The sequence below is a fragment of the Globicephala melas genome, chromosome 7 (genome assembly GCF_963455315.2).
Source record: "Globicephala melas chromosome 7, mGloMel1.2, whole genome shotgun sequence".
Classification (NCBI taxonomy): Eukaryota; Metazoa; Chordata; class Mammalia; order Artiodactyla; family Delphinidae; genus Globicephala; species Globicephala melas.
In genome coordinates this window covers 1,791,245-1,806,134 of record NC_083320.1, presented here as the reverse complement: position 1 = coordinate 1,806,134, position 14,890 = coordinate 1,791,245, and the positions used below count along the sequence as shown (strand labels likewise).

Here is a 14,890-nt window from a genome sequence, read left to right as displayed (position 1 = left end):
TTAGAACCAAGTTGGATTTACTAAGAAATGTACGGCTGGTTGACATTCAAAAAGCATTCAAGAAAATTCATCACATTAATCAAACACAGGGGAAAAATCATTTGATTAACAGATGCAGAACAAAGTATATTAAGTTGAACCAAATGAAAGTGCCACTTTTGTAGACTGAAAAAGATCAAATATCTGCACACCATATGGTGCAGCCTAATATCTTAACACCTACTCGTGAGAGAATGCAGCAAACTAGGAACAGAAGAGAACTGCGTTCGTCTGATAAAGACTATTATAGGAAACCTATAGCAAATTTCATACATAACGATGAAATGTTGCCAAATTTTCCCTTGATATTCTAATAAGACATAGATGGTCACAATCACTAATTCTGTTTAACATTTGACTGAAGGTCCTAGACAATGCAATAAAGCAAGAAAAACACACAAAAATTTTAAAAATTAGCAACAAAAATAAAATGTCTACTATCCACAGACAGGATACATAAAAATCCCAAAGAATCTACAAACTAGTATAGTAATAAGCCAAGTCTAAAAGCTGTTTACAAAGTGGCTACACAAAAATTAATTGTATTTCTAAATACAAACAAACAAAAAAAATAAAAAATTTTAAAACGCATCCCAAAAAATGCCTAGAAGTAAATCTAACAAAAGAAATGAAAGAATTCTACACTGAAAACTACAAAAAATGTTACAGAAGAAATTAAAGAAGACCCAAACAAATAGAAAGCAATATCATATTCATGGATTGGAAGATTCAAATAAACTGATTTTATATGCAAATCAATGCAGTCCCAATCGAGATCCCAGTAGTTATTCTGTTGAAATTGAAAAGCTGATTTTAAAATTCATATGGAAATGCAATGGGCCAAGAAAAACCAAGACAGTCTTTAAAATGATCAAAAAAAAAAAGCTGGAGGACGCACATTACCAGCTGTTATAACTAATTATAAAGCTCCGTTAGTTATGACCATGTTCACTGGCACACAGGTTAAGGCCAGGAACAGACCCAGATGTATGTTCATGACTGAGGACAAGGTGGCATCACAGAGCAGTGGAGAAAGGATGGAGCTGTTTAACGAATTGTTGAGCCAACTGAATATCCAAATGGGAAAATTAACCCTCAGTTATTACCACACATCGTGTTTTTTTAAAACATCAATTCCAGGTAGACCATAGATCCACCTGGTAAAACAATGAAGCTTCTAGAAGATAATAGGCTATCTCCATGGCATTCAAGCAGGCATAAATAAAATGACCAGTAGTTGGACTGTGTTGAAATTAAGAACATCTGTTCATCAAAGAGCATCATTAAGAAAGTGAAGAGGCAACCCACAGACTTAGAGAAGGCATCCAAGGAAATAACCAACAAAGGACTCATCTCTCTCCTATAAAAATAACTCCTACCAATCAGGAGAAAAACTAAAGACAATCCAAGTTTTTAAATGAGCAAAAAACTTAAGCAGGCACTTCACCAGAAAGGATATCCAGCTGTTTGATCACATACGACAAGATGCTCAGCAGCTTCGGTAATAGGGGAAATGCGAGGTAAGTCACAGTGGCCAGAACGAAGAGTAATGAGCGTCCCAAGCACCAGCAAGGGTGCAGCCAGTGGGTCTCTCAGAGTGTAAACTGGTAGGAGAAATCTGAGAATCTGTTTGGCCCACACACACCTTATCAAAAGAAATGTGGCCCAGCAGACACCCGAGAATGTAACAGTAGCATTATATGTAAAAACCCCAGCCTGAAACCACCCAGGTGTCATCAACAATTGAATAGATCAATTGTGATCTGCTCAAACAAGGAAATGTTACACACCCATGTAAATGAACAAACAACCCTGGGTCACATGACCTCAGTAAATCTCACAAACATATTGTTGAGAGAAAGAAGCCAGACAGAAAGAGTAAATGTTCTGTGGCTACATTAATATAAAGTTCAAAACCAGGAAAAACTAATCCAAGGTGTCAGAAGCTGGAAAGGAGATTCCCGGGGGCAGGGGAGGGGCCCCGTAAAGGCTGCTGGGCTGCCGGGGTTCTCCTCTTCTCGCTCTGTGTAGCAGTCACAGGTGTCTTCCTCTTGTCATAATTCAAGCTAAGCACTGATGGTTTGTGCATCTAGAAAAAGATGCCTATCACACTCCAGTAAAGTCCACTTAGGAATGGGAACCCTCAGGGCAGCACTGTCTGGGGCAGCAACAGTGGGAAGGCTGGAAACAAAACCCAGGTTCCACCAAGAGTGACTTGTTGAATGAATGATATCACATCCACGTACAACCATAAAAGAAAAGGAAACTGGTGTGTACTAATTTAGAATAATCCCCCAATGAAAAAAATTTAAAAGCTGGGTGCCTAAGTATCTACAGTATACTATCATTCATAAATAGAGACTGAGCAAGAGAGAATATGTACAGATTTATTTTTTTTAGTTCAAAGTTTATCAATAGACTTTATTACAAATTGAGTAGACGGTACAGAGTTCCTATGTACTCCACCAACAACCACTGCACTCAGCTTCTGCTGTTAGTAACATCTGACACCACTACGGTACATCCTATACTGATATATACATATATCCTTCACTGAAGTATAGTTAGCTTACAATGTTTCAGGTGTACAGCAAAGTGATGCAGTTACACATGTATACATATCTATTCTTTTTCAGATTATTTTCCCTTATAGGTTATTACAAGATACTGAATAGAGTTCCCTGTGCTATACAGTAGGTCCTTGTTGCTTATTTTGTCAATAGTGGTGTGCATCTGTTACTCCCAAACTCCTAATTTATCCCTGCTCCCCCCTTCCCCCTCTGGTAACCATAAGATTGTTGTCTGTGAGTCTATTTCTGTTTTACAAATAAGTCCATTGGTGTCACTATTTTAGATTCCACATCTAAGTGATGTCATAGGATGTTTGTCTTTCTCGATCTGACTTACTTCACTTAGGGTGATCATCTCTAGGTCCATCCCTGTTGCTGCACATGGCATGATTCCATTCTTTATACTGATACAGGGTTATTAACTAAGGTCACCATTTGCTTCAGATCCCCTTGTCTCCCCTGATGTCTTTTCTCCACCCCAGGGTCCCACCCAGGACCCCACGCTGCATTTAGTCCTCAAGTCTCCTCAGGCTCCCCTGGGCGGTGACAGCTTCTCAGACGTCCCTGACAGGCTCGCGGGGCTGGGCAGGGATTATCAGAAGGTACGCCTCTCCTGGAAACGGATGTCTTTCTCGTGCTGAGACTGGGCTTACAGGGCAGGAAGATCACATGGGCAAAGCGCCATTCTGCATATACACAAATGTATTTGAAATTCACAGCCTAGAATGAACACACCCTCATTCCACTGCACCAGTTGTACTGAACAGTGAGCTGTCACACAAAGAGCCCCGAGGCAGTGGGGCAAAGAGCAGTTCTCCGAAGACACTGCCATCAGGTGCACCTGGGGCCTCCACTGGCCTCAGCGGCACGATATACACTCCAGGTCTGGGAAGGCGGACAGTGTCCGCCGTGCCTGAACCGACGCCAGCACAACTCAGCGTTCCCCACCCCACCCCCCTCCCGCCTCCCCGTGCCGTCTCACCCACAGGAGCCGCATCAATGGAAAACTCCACTGGAAGCTTGTTACCTGTCTTCTAAAGGGAAGAAATCAGGACCCATCAGAGCAAACAAAGTGAGGCCTAAGTTTGGCAGACAAGGAAAAAGCCAGTGCTTCCATCTTAACTACACACTTGGTGATTAGCAACCGAGTCAGATGGGCTGTGCCGGGTCTGCCGTCTCCTGGCTCGTCCTTTCCTGGGAGTCCCCACCTGCTTCCCAGAATGAGGATGAATGAGCAGCACATCCGCCGGCCGCCCAGAGCCGACTTCTGCTCCCAAACAGATGGCGACAGAGGAGACAGGACGCACCCCACGGCCCCGGCTTTCCAGGAACAGCACGAGCCCGGCAGGACAAGCGCTTCAGCCCAGGGCTGCAGACCCGGCCCCAGAGGAATACAAGAGCAGCTTGGACCCAGCCCAGGCTCGGGATAAGCGACAAATCACAAGGACGAGGAGTGCTGGCTTGTTTTCCTGCACTGCTATCTCTGCAGGGGGAAAGGAAAACGACAGAGGGGAGGGAACCGCTCGGATGTCTCATCCCAGGGGCCAGGCTTGGAGAGGAAGAACCGGAGATGGCTCTGCGTGACTCTGGCCCGGAAGTCCAAGGAGGGCTGCAGAAGGGCACGCCTCCACAGCACCCATGGCCTTGGGGAAGCTGCGTCTCCATCCCACCCATGACCAGGTGCCCAGGCTGCTCACAAAGAACAGCCAGGGGCCGAGGAGGAGCGGGGTGAAGTCTCAGCTCTCCGCGGGGTGGGCCATGCCCCCAGCCACACACATCTTACCTTGTTCCCCAAGCAAACTGCTCTGTGACCTCCCGGGGCGCCTCCCGTGCAACCCAGAGCCGGTGTGTCCCAGAGGCCTGGGGGCTTCCTCTCCCTCACCTCCCTCTGCTTGGCCCATCACCCCTCCTCTCACCCGAGCAGGCCCCAGCTCCCACTGGAATTCCCACCTGGAATTCCGTGATTCTCCACGCTGACCCTCAGCTGCCCACCCCCCCCACCCAGGACTGGAGTAGACATCAAACAGCATGAACTTTCTAACCCATGTGCTGCTAAATAACAAGGTCGCATTTGAAGTTCGAAGTCTGCTTGAATTTTGAATGTTTAGACGCAAAACCAGCAGTGCAATTTCACTCTATAAAATGCGAGGAAATGTCACACTTTTTCCGGCAGTTTCCTAAATCTGTCGCAGCTGTCACGGGATGTCCCTGGATTTTAATGACTGTAGTTTAGAAGTGACAGAGACCACTGCATTCAGTGAGATTCTGAGCCCAGTCCACCCAGAAGATTCCAGAAGCATCCAAAGCAAAAGGGAGACTCACCACGAAGAGCATTCAAAGCCACTGATGGAAGATTCTGGAGCAGGATTCTCAGGTCATGGGGGGCAGGCCTAGCAGCTCTTGCACCCGCCCAGGGTCTACCAGGAGCTGAGTCTCAGCTCCCCAGTGGTAGAGTTTTGTTTCCAGCAAGAACGTACTGTGGACACACAGCTGCCTCTGCCCAGTGGCTAAGCCAGCCTCCCCCTGCCCACCCCCAGTGCAGCCCAACCGTTTCAGAACTGGAAATTGTTGAGAAACGCTAGTATAATGTTCTCTCGGACAAGTTAAGCAACTTGAGAAAGACCCAAATTGCTTTTTTTCCCACAGATAATATTGATGTTGGAAACCATATACCTCAGCCAGAGCAGACTCAGCCCATAGGGTTACACGCGGCCCAGGGTCCCCCAGAATCTCCTGGGAAAGTCATTAAGAACAGCATCTCCTTTGGAACCACAATCGTTGACGCCGAATCCACGCCAATCGGTCACCACATCCACCCGTAACAGGAGCCACGTAACGTCAAGAGAAATCAGAGCACCTACAAACATGAAGAAACACCCTGCCCCGTGGTTCACGGGCACCAAGTCCTCTGGCCCCGCAGGGAGCTCAAAGAAAGCCCAGCTGAGACCCCAACAAGTCAGGTCTCCGTTCAGGCCAGGGCCACCTGGCCACGTGAGCTTCACCCTGGCCAGTCGAGCATGAGGTATCGAGATGGGACAGGAAGGGACTGGACGCCTGAACACGGAACAGACAAGAGTGGGAACCACGCCCTGGGTCCCCCTCTGCAGCACGTCCAGGGCCTGGGGTCTCCCAGCCCCACACAGCAGCTCGTCACCTGCCAGGCACTGCTGCTCCCCGACCTCCAGGACCCCTCCCGGCCCTCCCGTGAAAGCCGGCTGTGCCCGGTGAGGCCCCGAGAGGCCGACCTATGCCACTCACCTGCTAGCGGGGCCAGCCCTGCCTTTCCACGCCACCAGGAGAAAGAACGTTTTACAAAACGCTACGGATGATGGGGGAATAACAAAAGGGAACCAAATCCCAGAAGAGCAGACAGACAGTTGGACTGTTCTCAGAGGCCCAAGGCCCCCGTGGGGACGGCCGAACGGAACCCCTAGGCAGCCACGCAGATCCCAGCTGGTGTGTGTCCTAAGGGCTGGGCTCCTTGGGACAGAAAACCCACAGTGGGGCCTCAGCGCCTCCAGGCCAGCTCCCCTGTGCACACAGTCCAGATGTGCCCTGTGGCCCCCCAGCCAGCAATGGCCTCGGCTCCTTACCCTCCCGTTGGAGCTGATGAACTGGAGACAACACCTCCTACCAAAAAGTCTTCAAGGACACTGACACCCAAACCCGTATTTAGAAAAGAACCACCTTCCTATGCTGAAGCATCACCTGCGAAGATGCAGGGCTCCCCACGACAAGGACCCCACTGATGAGGACGCCCACGTGCAAATCCGCCAGGCTGCAGCCACTCCGCACGCACCGCCTCCACTCCAGAGCGTTAGACCCACAGCAAGGAGCCTACCGGAGAGGAAGGCCACTGCCGATCTGGTCCCCTCTTCAGCAGCCACAACTTCGTCCCTGTCACTCGAAAAACGGGGCTCATCGACAGCTCACGGGTGTCCATGGTCACCCGTCATCGATATCTCCGATGCGATGTTGACCTCCCCTTCTCCACCACCTTCCTCACCACCACATCACCATCAGTGATTCGACTGAAACATGTACAGAGGCTCCGGCCCCACAAAACACAAAGGTCCTCATCTCCGGCTTCTGCTAAAACTTCCCAGTGAAAACCTCTGCTCTCCATGCCTCCACCCTCCATGCCTGCCCAGCACCTTCTCGAAGTTTCTAAAAACCCTTTCTGTGTACTGGCACCAAAGAAAGAGATCAATGACCCCGCCTTCCTCCCGTCCCCTGATCCTTTCAAGTGAGACTGAAACAAACAAAGCCGTCAGCTCCCCGGGCCCAGGCGACTGGTGTGGATGAAGAGCCACGTGGAGACTGCAGGTGTTTTTGGGCAAAGACTGCGGCACGGGGATGGGCGGCTGTTTGGGCACCAAAGAACAGCAAGCGGGTTTGCATTCTCTGGGTCAGACCCTGGTGAGGGGGGCAGGGCTGTAAGAAGCAGTCAATCAGACCTGATTTGGATTAACTCAACATGAACGTGAAAATGAGGAGCACAGGGAATTCCGAATCACACCGTCCAACACGGAGGAACTGCCACTAAGTACACTCAGCGTAACAGACGCGAACGGCTTAGAAAGGGCTCTTCATACAAAGTCCAGAAAACCGGTGTTAGGAACAGATTCCATGGAATTCTCTTAGAACTCCAACAGCATCACACAAATCCTACTGAATCAACAAGTCGATGAGAGACACAGTTGTAACAAAAGTTCAATTTCCACAAAGGACTGCCTAGGAAAATTCATAGACTGCACTTAAAAAGGAATAAACTTGGCTATGAATGCAAACAAGTCAAAATATTGACAGAACCTTTAGCCCTTAAAACGTGAGGCATTCTCTTGGCTTCCGCACCTTGAACAATTACATTGTAAGGAGCAATCTTCTCCAAAATGGCCTAAGAGTTTAGAGTTTAAAAAAATAAACTGCATGGGGCTTCCCTGGTGGCACACTGGTTGAGAATCCGCCTGCCAATGCAGGGGCCACTGGTTCGAGCCTTGGTCCAGGAAGATCCCACGTGCCGTGGAGCAACTAAGCCCGTGTGCCACAACTACTGAGCCTGCGCTCTAGAGCCCGTGTGCCGCAACTACCGAGCCTGCGTGCTGCAACTACTGAAGCCCGTGCGCCTAGAGCCCATGCTCTGCAACAAGAGAAGCCACCGCAATGAGAAGCCCGCGCACCGCAACAAGAGAAGCCACCGCTCGCCGCAACTAGAGGAAGCCCGCGCACAGCAACGGAGATCCAACCCAGCCATAAATAAATAAATAATAAATAAATAAATGTTAAAATAATAATAAATAAATAACTAAATTGCCATCAGTCACAAAAGCTCCCTCAGTGAAAGGTCTAAAGACAATCTCTTAACAATAACAAATCAAACGAGAATACAGAATCAGAGAGCACGCGTGAGCCCTGGGCGAACACAGCTACGAGCAGACGACAAATCCCCCAGTTAGCGGCCGCTCAGTAGTTCCCATCAAGATGCCGACACCAAGCTTGCAGGACTCTTTACGATGCTACGGCAAAAGGCGTAAACATAAGCATATGTGAGGCACGACGCAGTTCATTTTAAAACCACCTTTAAATAAGCCTCCCCACTACTCTCAGAAAGTATACAGTATTAGAAGAAGTTAGAAAAATGGCTATAACGTCGAACACTGCTGTTCATCTTAAAATCCCAAAAGCTCTGAAGCTGCGCTGCGGCCTGGACGGTTCCAGTTCCGAGTCGGGACCACTGCATCCAGGCGGCAGCAGCGGGAACCCCGGGCCGCTGGGAGGAGGAGAAGGGCTGGGGGGACACAGGGCCTGAAGTCCAACAGGACGAGGCCACTGTTGGCCATCCCAGCTCAGGACCCGAACAGACGGTCAGAAAACCCAGAACCTGACGCAGCCTCTAGGGAGCGGCCACCTCCCTGCCCACCTGGGCCGAGCACGCCCGGAGACCAGGCTCCGGCCGAGTTCATCCCTCCTATTTCCGCTTGTTTTGTGGGAAGCGGGGGGAAGCGGGGGGCAAACATGAAAATCCCACAATCAGGTCTCTTTCCATCATACGCTGCTTAGCACTCCCTCTCACAGGCCAATATTCCCAGCACCTTACTAAGTGGGGAAAAGCAAACCCATGTAAAAACACAAGGCCAGACATGATTCTAAAAAGTTTACAGTCATTTGCCTCATTTGATTTTTTTCTTGATTATAATTTTCCCAAAAGTGTCCATTTTTTATCATGGTCTCACGAAATACGCAAATAAAAGGCTCTTAGGTGGAAGTAACATGAGACGTTTCAACCAAAATCTCCCAAATTAACCTGGTCGGCCAGCCCCCCAGTCAGCTCTCAGGACCGGCAAAGAGAAGCTCAAAGAAGTTCAGAAATACACTGGTGACATGCTGTGAGCACTGCAAATGCCAAGAAGTTCAGCCACGGCCAAGCCACGCACGTTTAAACCACGGGGACACAAAGCACGTGTCCCAGGAGGGCACAGAGCGCGCGCCCGGATGCGAGGCCCATACCCCTTCTCCACGCCAGCAGGGTCTCGGAACCGAGAGGGGATGGGCCCGCGTGGACCTGGGTACAGCTGCCCCTCCTGGTCAGGACCCCGTCCCCGACGCACACCTCTCCACTCCCATCTCCCACCTCTGCCAGCCCAGCTCTCCCCTCCGGGCCCCTCTGGGGCATCTCAGCCTCTGTGCTCCACGGGGCAGGCGAGCTCCTGCCCTGCTCCCCACTCAGCTCACACGTCCTGACCTCACACACCCCTTCTGAGGGACCCCTGCCCCCCCGGCCCATCCCCTCTTCACATGAACCACACCGTGCCAAGGGGGCCGGTGCCTCCGTCTGGCCTGGCCCAGGGACCCCACGCAGGTCAGCAGGATGGATTCCTAACTGGCCCGGCGTGGCCAGCATCTGCCCAGCAGAGGGGCACACATCCCTCAAGGGAAGATGACTGATTCCAGTTCCAGGATGGCCTCTGAGTAGATACCTGGCCTTAGGCGGGGCACTGGATGGCAGTCAAGACTGGGTTCCTCATGGACAGAACAGGAATAACAGTGTTCTAGCTCACTTCCCGGGGCCGTCACACAAAATGAACGAAATAACCCGTAAAGCACAATTCAGAACCGAGTCGCTATTCATTCTGGGCCCCTAAGAGCACAGCAGAGTTTGACTTGCAGTTAGAGAGCAACCGGTGTTGATTCGTTACTATTATAAGCTTTAAACATCTACGGTTTTTTAAACAGAGCAGCCCCGGCCCTTCACAGCCCAGCGTCTGGGGGTGGCCGCCCAGCACCCACCTGTCCACCTTCCACCTGTCCCCACCGCTGGGCGCCTCAATCATGGCCTTTCTGTTCCGCCGACAAGCTGCGCTCGGTGGTTTCTAATGATCCTGGTACAGGGCTTTCTATGTCAAATACATACCGGGAGTTCATTCTTAAATTTCAATATCGTTAATCATCTAACATTCAGCATCTCAGAATTCAGAAATTTGCATTTCTACAATGGTGGCTTTGAAAAAAAGGACATAAATGCAAATGTTCCACAAACCGTATAAGAATTTTCAGAGAATTGCCAAAACAAACCATCAATGCTCCATTGACAGTGAATTTTCTGAGCTCTTCATAACGACTGAGTATTCGTGATTTTTAAAAGACAAAACACAATTTGAGAATTTTTTTTAAAAAAGGAGGTTGAAAAAGAAGTCGTTATGTCTCCATGATTTCCAGAACAAACCTTGACTGATTAAGCCCCAGATAATGATGGCGTGGAGGATCCGGGGCCAAGACAACTCAAGGGCTGCGACTGCAGCGCGGGTGCCCGGAGGAGCCTGGGGGACGCTCGCAGACAGGAAACGCACAGGGTGTTTCTGAACCTACCCTTGAGAAAGCAGAAGCGGGCGGTACCAGGGGCCCGCGAGTACCTCCCACCCCAGGGTCCATCTGAACAATGAGGCTCCCCGCCGTCCCCCCAAGACACCTGCGTTCGGCACGACTTCGGGAACCCAGCTCCTCTCCCTGCTCTCCCCGCGCAGAACCCCAGGCCCGGCAGCCGCTGGGGACTCTCCATGCCTCCCAGAAATGTCATGAACAAGCTCTTCTCCAGCTGCTCCCCGTCTTCCGATGGGCGTGATCACAGCCTCCATCTCCTGGCCTAAGCTCCCAGGACTCTGCCGGCCGCACCTGCTGGCTCCACACCCCGCCTCCCGAAAGCCCAGGCCTGGGCCTCCCCGGGCCTTGTCCAAGGCCACTCCCGGCTCCCCAGCTCTCCTCCTGTGGCCCAGGGCCTCGCACAGGGTCCACAACCCACCCCCAACAGCTCAGAATCAATGTCTTCCTCGTGTTAATTGCAAGTCCTTAAAATTCACTTCTCCCCTTAAAACTTCGCAGTATGCCTGAAACACTGAATCCTTGCAAAGCACAATTTAAATGATATAAAAATGTGTCTTTCTGAGATCATTTCTATATTAAAATATAACACCCTTGGTGGCCAAACTGGTTGAAATAAACAGGCTCGAGATCCAACAAAGCAATACCAGGGCTCCGGCTCAGACCAGCGGAGGCCAAGAGCCTTCTCCTGGGAGACTTACAGGATTAGAACTTTACGACGGCCTGAAGAAATCAAACTATGTTGAAACTCATTAATCACCAAGTTACTGTTGACACAGACTTTTTAGCTGCTTTTATGTGGACGGGGCATTTCACACTGAAGAGGATACTGAGAAATCAGAGTATGGTCCAAATTAAAACACGGATCAGAAACATACCAGTTTCCCTCAAAACAGTTACCCTGCTTTTAACACGATACGTGCCTCTTACCAAGATACAGGGAGGGATGGGGCACCTGAATGACAGTCAGCCAGCTCTCCGTTGAGGGCGTGGTTTGGATGCCCACACACAGGTCCAGGAGGCTCCGTACGGGGCTCCCTAAGGCTTACAGTCCCTCCTCCAGACTTGCTCTAGGCAGAAACGTTACTGCAAAGAAGGTGAGTTGCACTGGGTGGGGTGGGAGTGGCAGAAAGGTGGCCGAGCGACAGCGTCTGGTTCTCCTGTAAGCCAGCCGAGGCCCCCATATCCTAGCACAGTCCAACCACAAGGAACTCTACAGTGTTCATCTGAGGAAAACAAAGGAAGAGGGAGCAATGAAGGAGCCCGTGTCTGTCCTGCCAGCAGACCCACGGACTGTCTACAGTCGCTCAGTCCGGCCGGGGACTCGGCTTCGAAGCGAGGCCCTGCGTCCTAGTAGCCCCCGACCGCTTGGGCACATCCCAGCAGGGAAAGGCTTGGAGCGCTGGGGTAGACAGGAAGCACAACATCTCAGAGGCTCTTTTCATTCTTCCTGCTCTCAAAGAAGAGTTCTCTTAGACTAAATCAAGCCAGGCCCTTTCCTCAGGCTGCACGCATCATTAGAAATAGTTATCCAGAGCAATAAAACCCAACAGTTAACAGTTTTACGTCAGAGAACCAGGGCCTGGCTCTGGCAAAGTTCAGAAAGAACGGCAATAAAATCATAATGCATACCTCACCCAACACCAGAGGGAGTGTTCAAGGCAAACGGGGGAGAGAAAAATTCTACACATCAAATGAAAAGGTCGTTTTATCATCGGGCCGAAGCCAGCCGGCACTGCAAGCGTGAGAGGAGGGGCCCACAGCGGCTGGCCTCCCCCGGCCCGGCGCCGAGGGCCACACAGGAGCTGGCAGAGCCGCAGCTGGGACAAGGAGGCACCCAGGTGCCGCAGGGGGAGGGAGGGTGCGCGGCCAGGAGAGACCGGCACCGCACGTCCCAGGGATGCAGAGACTGAAACAGGACTCGTCTGCTCGGGCTGAAGACAAGACAGAGAACGGCGAGAAATGCCTGTTCAGAAGAGCGAATTGAACAAGTCAGTATTAATTAGTTCTCTTCCTCCCTCAAATCCACTAAAATGACAAAAGATAAATATAAACATGAAGGGATTTGCAGCGAGGCTAGACAGTGGGAAAGCAGTAGCGTCAACTGGCAAGAAACCTGGAGGAATTTCCTAGAAAATGTACATCCCAGGGGGTCCAAGTGATGGGAAAACCATCACTGGTGAGCAGACCGTCGCCCCAGGCTGGCAACGGCCTTGTGGAGGAGGGGGTGTGCAGACCCACAGCTCAGCCCAAAACGGCCCGGGGGTAGCGGCAGGGCAGCCAGGGGCGGAGGGCGACCGACCGGCCAGCGTGCGGACCCTCGTGGTGGCAGGCACTGTTTGCGGTCCCTTGCTGCAGCTCCAGGGGCTGCTCAGGGAAGGAGGGCGGGCCCCTGAAGGAGAGCTGCAGGCCCCAAGCGCACCACTCCCTACATCAGAGGGAAGAGGAGGGAAGAAGCTCAGGCCACAAGGCAGCCCTGCCTCGCCAGCTCCACCCACTGAGAGAGACAGAGCTTCCAGCGTCAAGAACGACGCACACACACCAGGCAGGACACGACGGCAGTCAACAGCCACGGGTGAACTCCCCACGTGAGACGCAAGACTCTGGGAAGGAGAAAAAAGCAAAACCCAACTAGATCTCTGCTGTTCACGGGGACCAGGCTTGTGAGGGTAAGAAAAGTGGGTGGAGAAGCGTTTCTCAGCCCAAAGAAACCAAGGGCAGAAATACTTTTAGAAGACTGATTAACTTTGGGGCGAAGAAACACGAAACAAAGAGAAATACATTGTATTTTGTTAAGAGAACAGGGCCACCAAGAGATAACAGTCATGAGTTTTTTAGCGCTGAAAAACACACTGGAATACATAAAGCCAAAAAACGGTCCATAAAATGGTCTTTTTGTAAAAAGAATATTACAAACTAGAATCATAATGGAAAGCACTCATTTCTCTAGAAATCGAGGAGACAAAAAAGATAAAGCCATACTGATTTAGATAACTCAATTAACTTAATATGTATAGACAAAATAACATATAGAGAAAAAAATACATACATATACTCCTATGTATAAATATATTTGACACTTGAACAACACGGGATTGAACTGTGCCAACCACTTATGGTGGATTTTTTCATAGTAAGTACCACGGTACCACACCATCCGTGATGGGCTGAATTCCCGGACGGGGAATTGCAGACACGGAGGAGCCAGCTGTGGATGCAGGGAGCTGACTATAAACTACACGTGGATTGTCGAATGCGGACAGGCTCGGCACCCCCGACCCCCATGCTGTTTGAGGGTCAACTGTATGTAATACTTATGAATGAGAAAACTTTACATACAATATTGATGTATACATAGATACTTCTTTAGACCAAAAAAAAAAAAAAACCAACAACGACAAGAAAAAAGGAAAAAATAAGGGGAAGAAGAGTACTCTTTCTCTTCAAATGCCCGGTGGCATGTACAAGATCTGATTACATCTATGGCAGCTCACGCAAAGCAGTGCGCCCCATGTGTACAGGAACGTAAATTCAAACAATAATTTCTCCCGAGACTGCTGACGAGAATGAAACAGACTGAACTCACCTAGTGCAGGTGCCAATGAAGGAAAGTATCTATGTTCATAAACTACGATTAAGAAAAGTTGAGGCAGAGTTTCTGGAGCAATTTGAGAGTAACCTTAGAAGTTTTACATGCACATGCCCACCAACCCAGCAATTCTACCTCTTGGAGTTGATCCAGTGGAGACACTTACAGAAGCGTATGTTCAAAATATATGTATATAGTAATTGTTTGATGCCGGCTTGGGGCTGTTATAAATACCGCTGCAGCCACATACCACATAAATATCCATCTTCGAGCTACCAAAAGTAAGTCTGTCTGATGCTCAAACTGCACTAAAACGGGAAAAATAAAACAGAGCCCCAGAGACAGAACGCTTACACTCTGTTAAAACTGACACACACACCCTACCTGTTCAGACACAGGAGAAAGGCATGTCCCCAACTCTGAGTGGGAGGGAGAGTCCACGGTCTACCTCACCCACTTCCATCCAGACTGCTGAATTTTGTTTGACACTTTGTATCAAGCAATACAGGAACGATTTAAATCAATAAAGCCTCTTCATACCTAAATACAACCGGGAATCCTGCTCTCGGGAGCTTCAGACAACTCTGATCGGGCCAAGGAGAGGGGTGTGAACGTGCGGGGGGCCAATCCCCACGGGAGAGACCACACCAAGCCCCGCCCCTCTCTGCTGAGCCGGACCCACGGCCGCACTGACGGATGCGGTGCCTCAAGGATGCCCTGCACCTGCCCAGGCAGACTCAGGACAACTGACAGCTAAGTGGCCCAAGGCCACACTGCGCTGGACGGTGCGGCGGGACAAGGCAGGGCTCCCAGCTTG

The 14,890-nt window shown here is 50.3% G+C and overlaps 1 protein-coding gene across 4 annotated transcripts in view; it reads right to left on the bottom strand.

Moving 5' to 3' along the window:
- The window catches only part of HDAC4 (histone deacetylase 4), a 287,553-nt gene that overhangs the window by 228,157 nt on the left and 44,506 nt on the right, over positions 1-14,890 (bottom strand). The window lies entirely within an intron of this gene.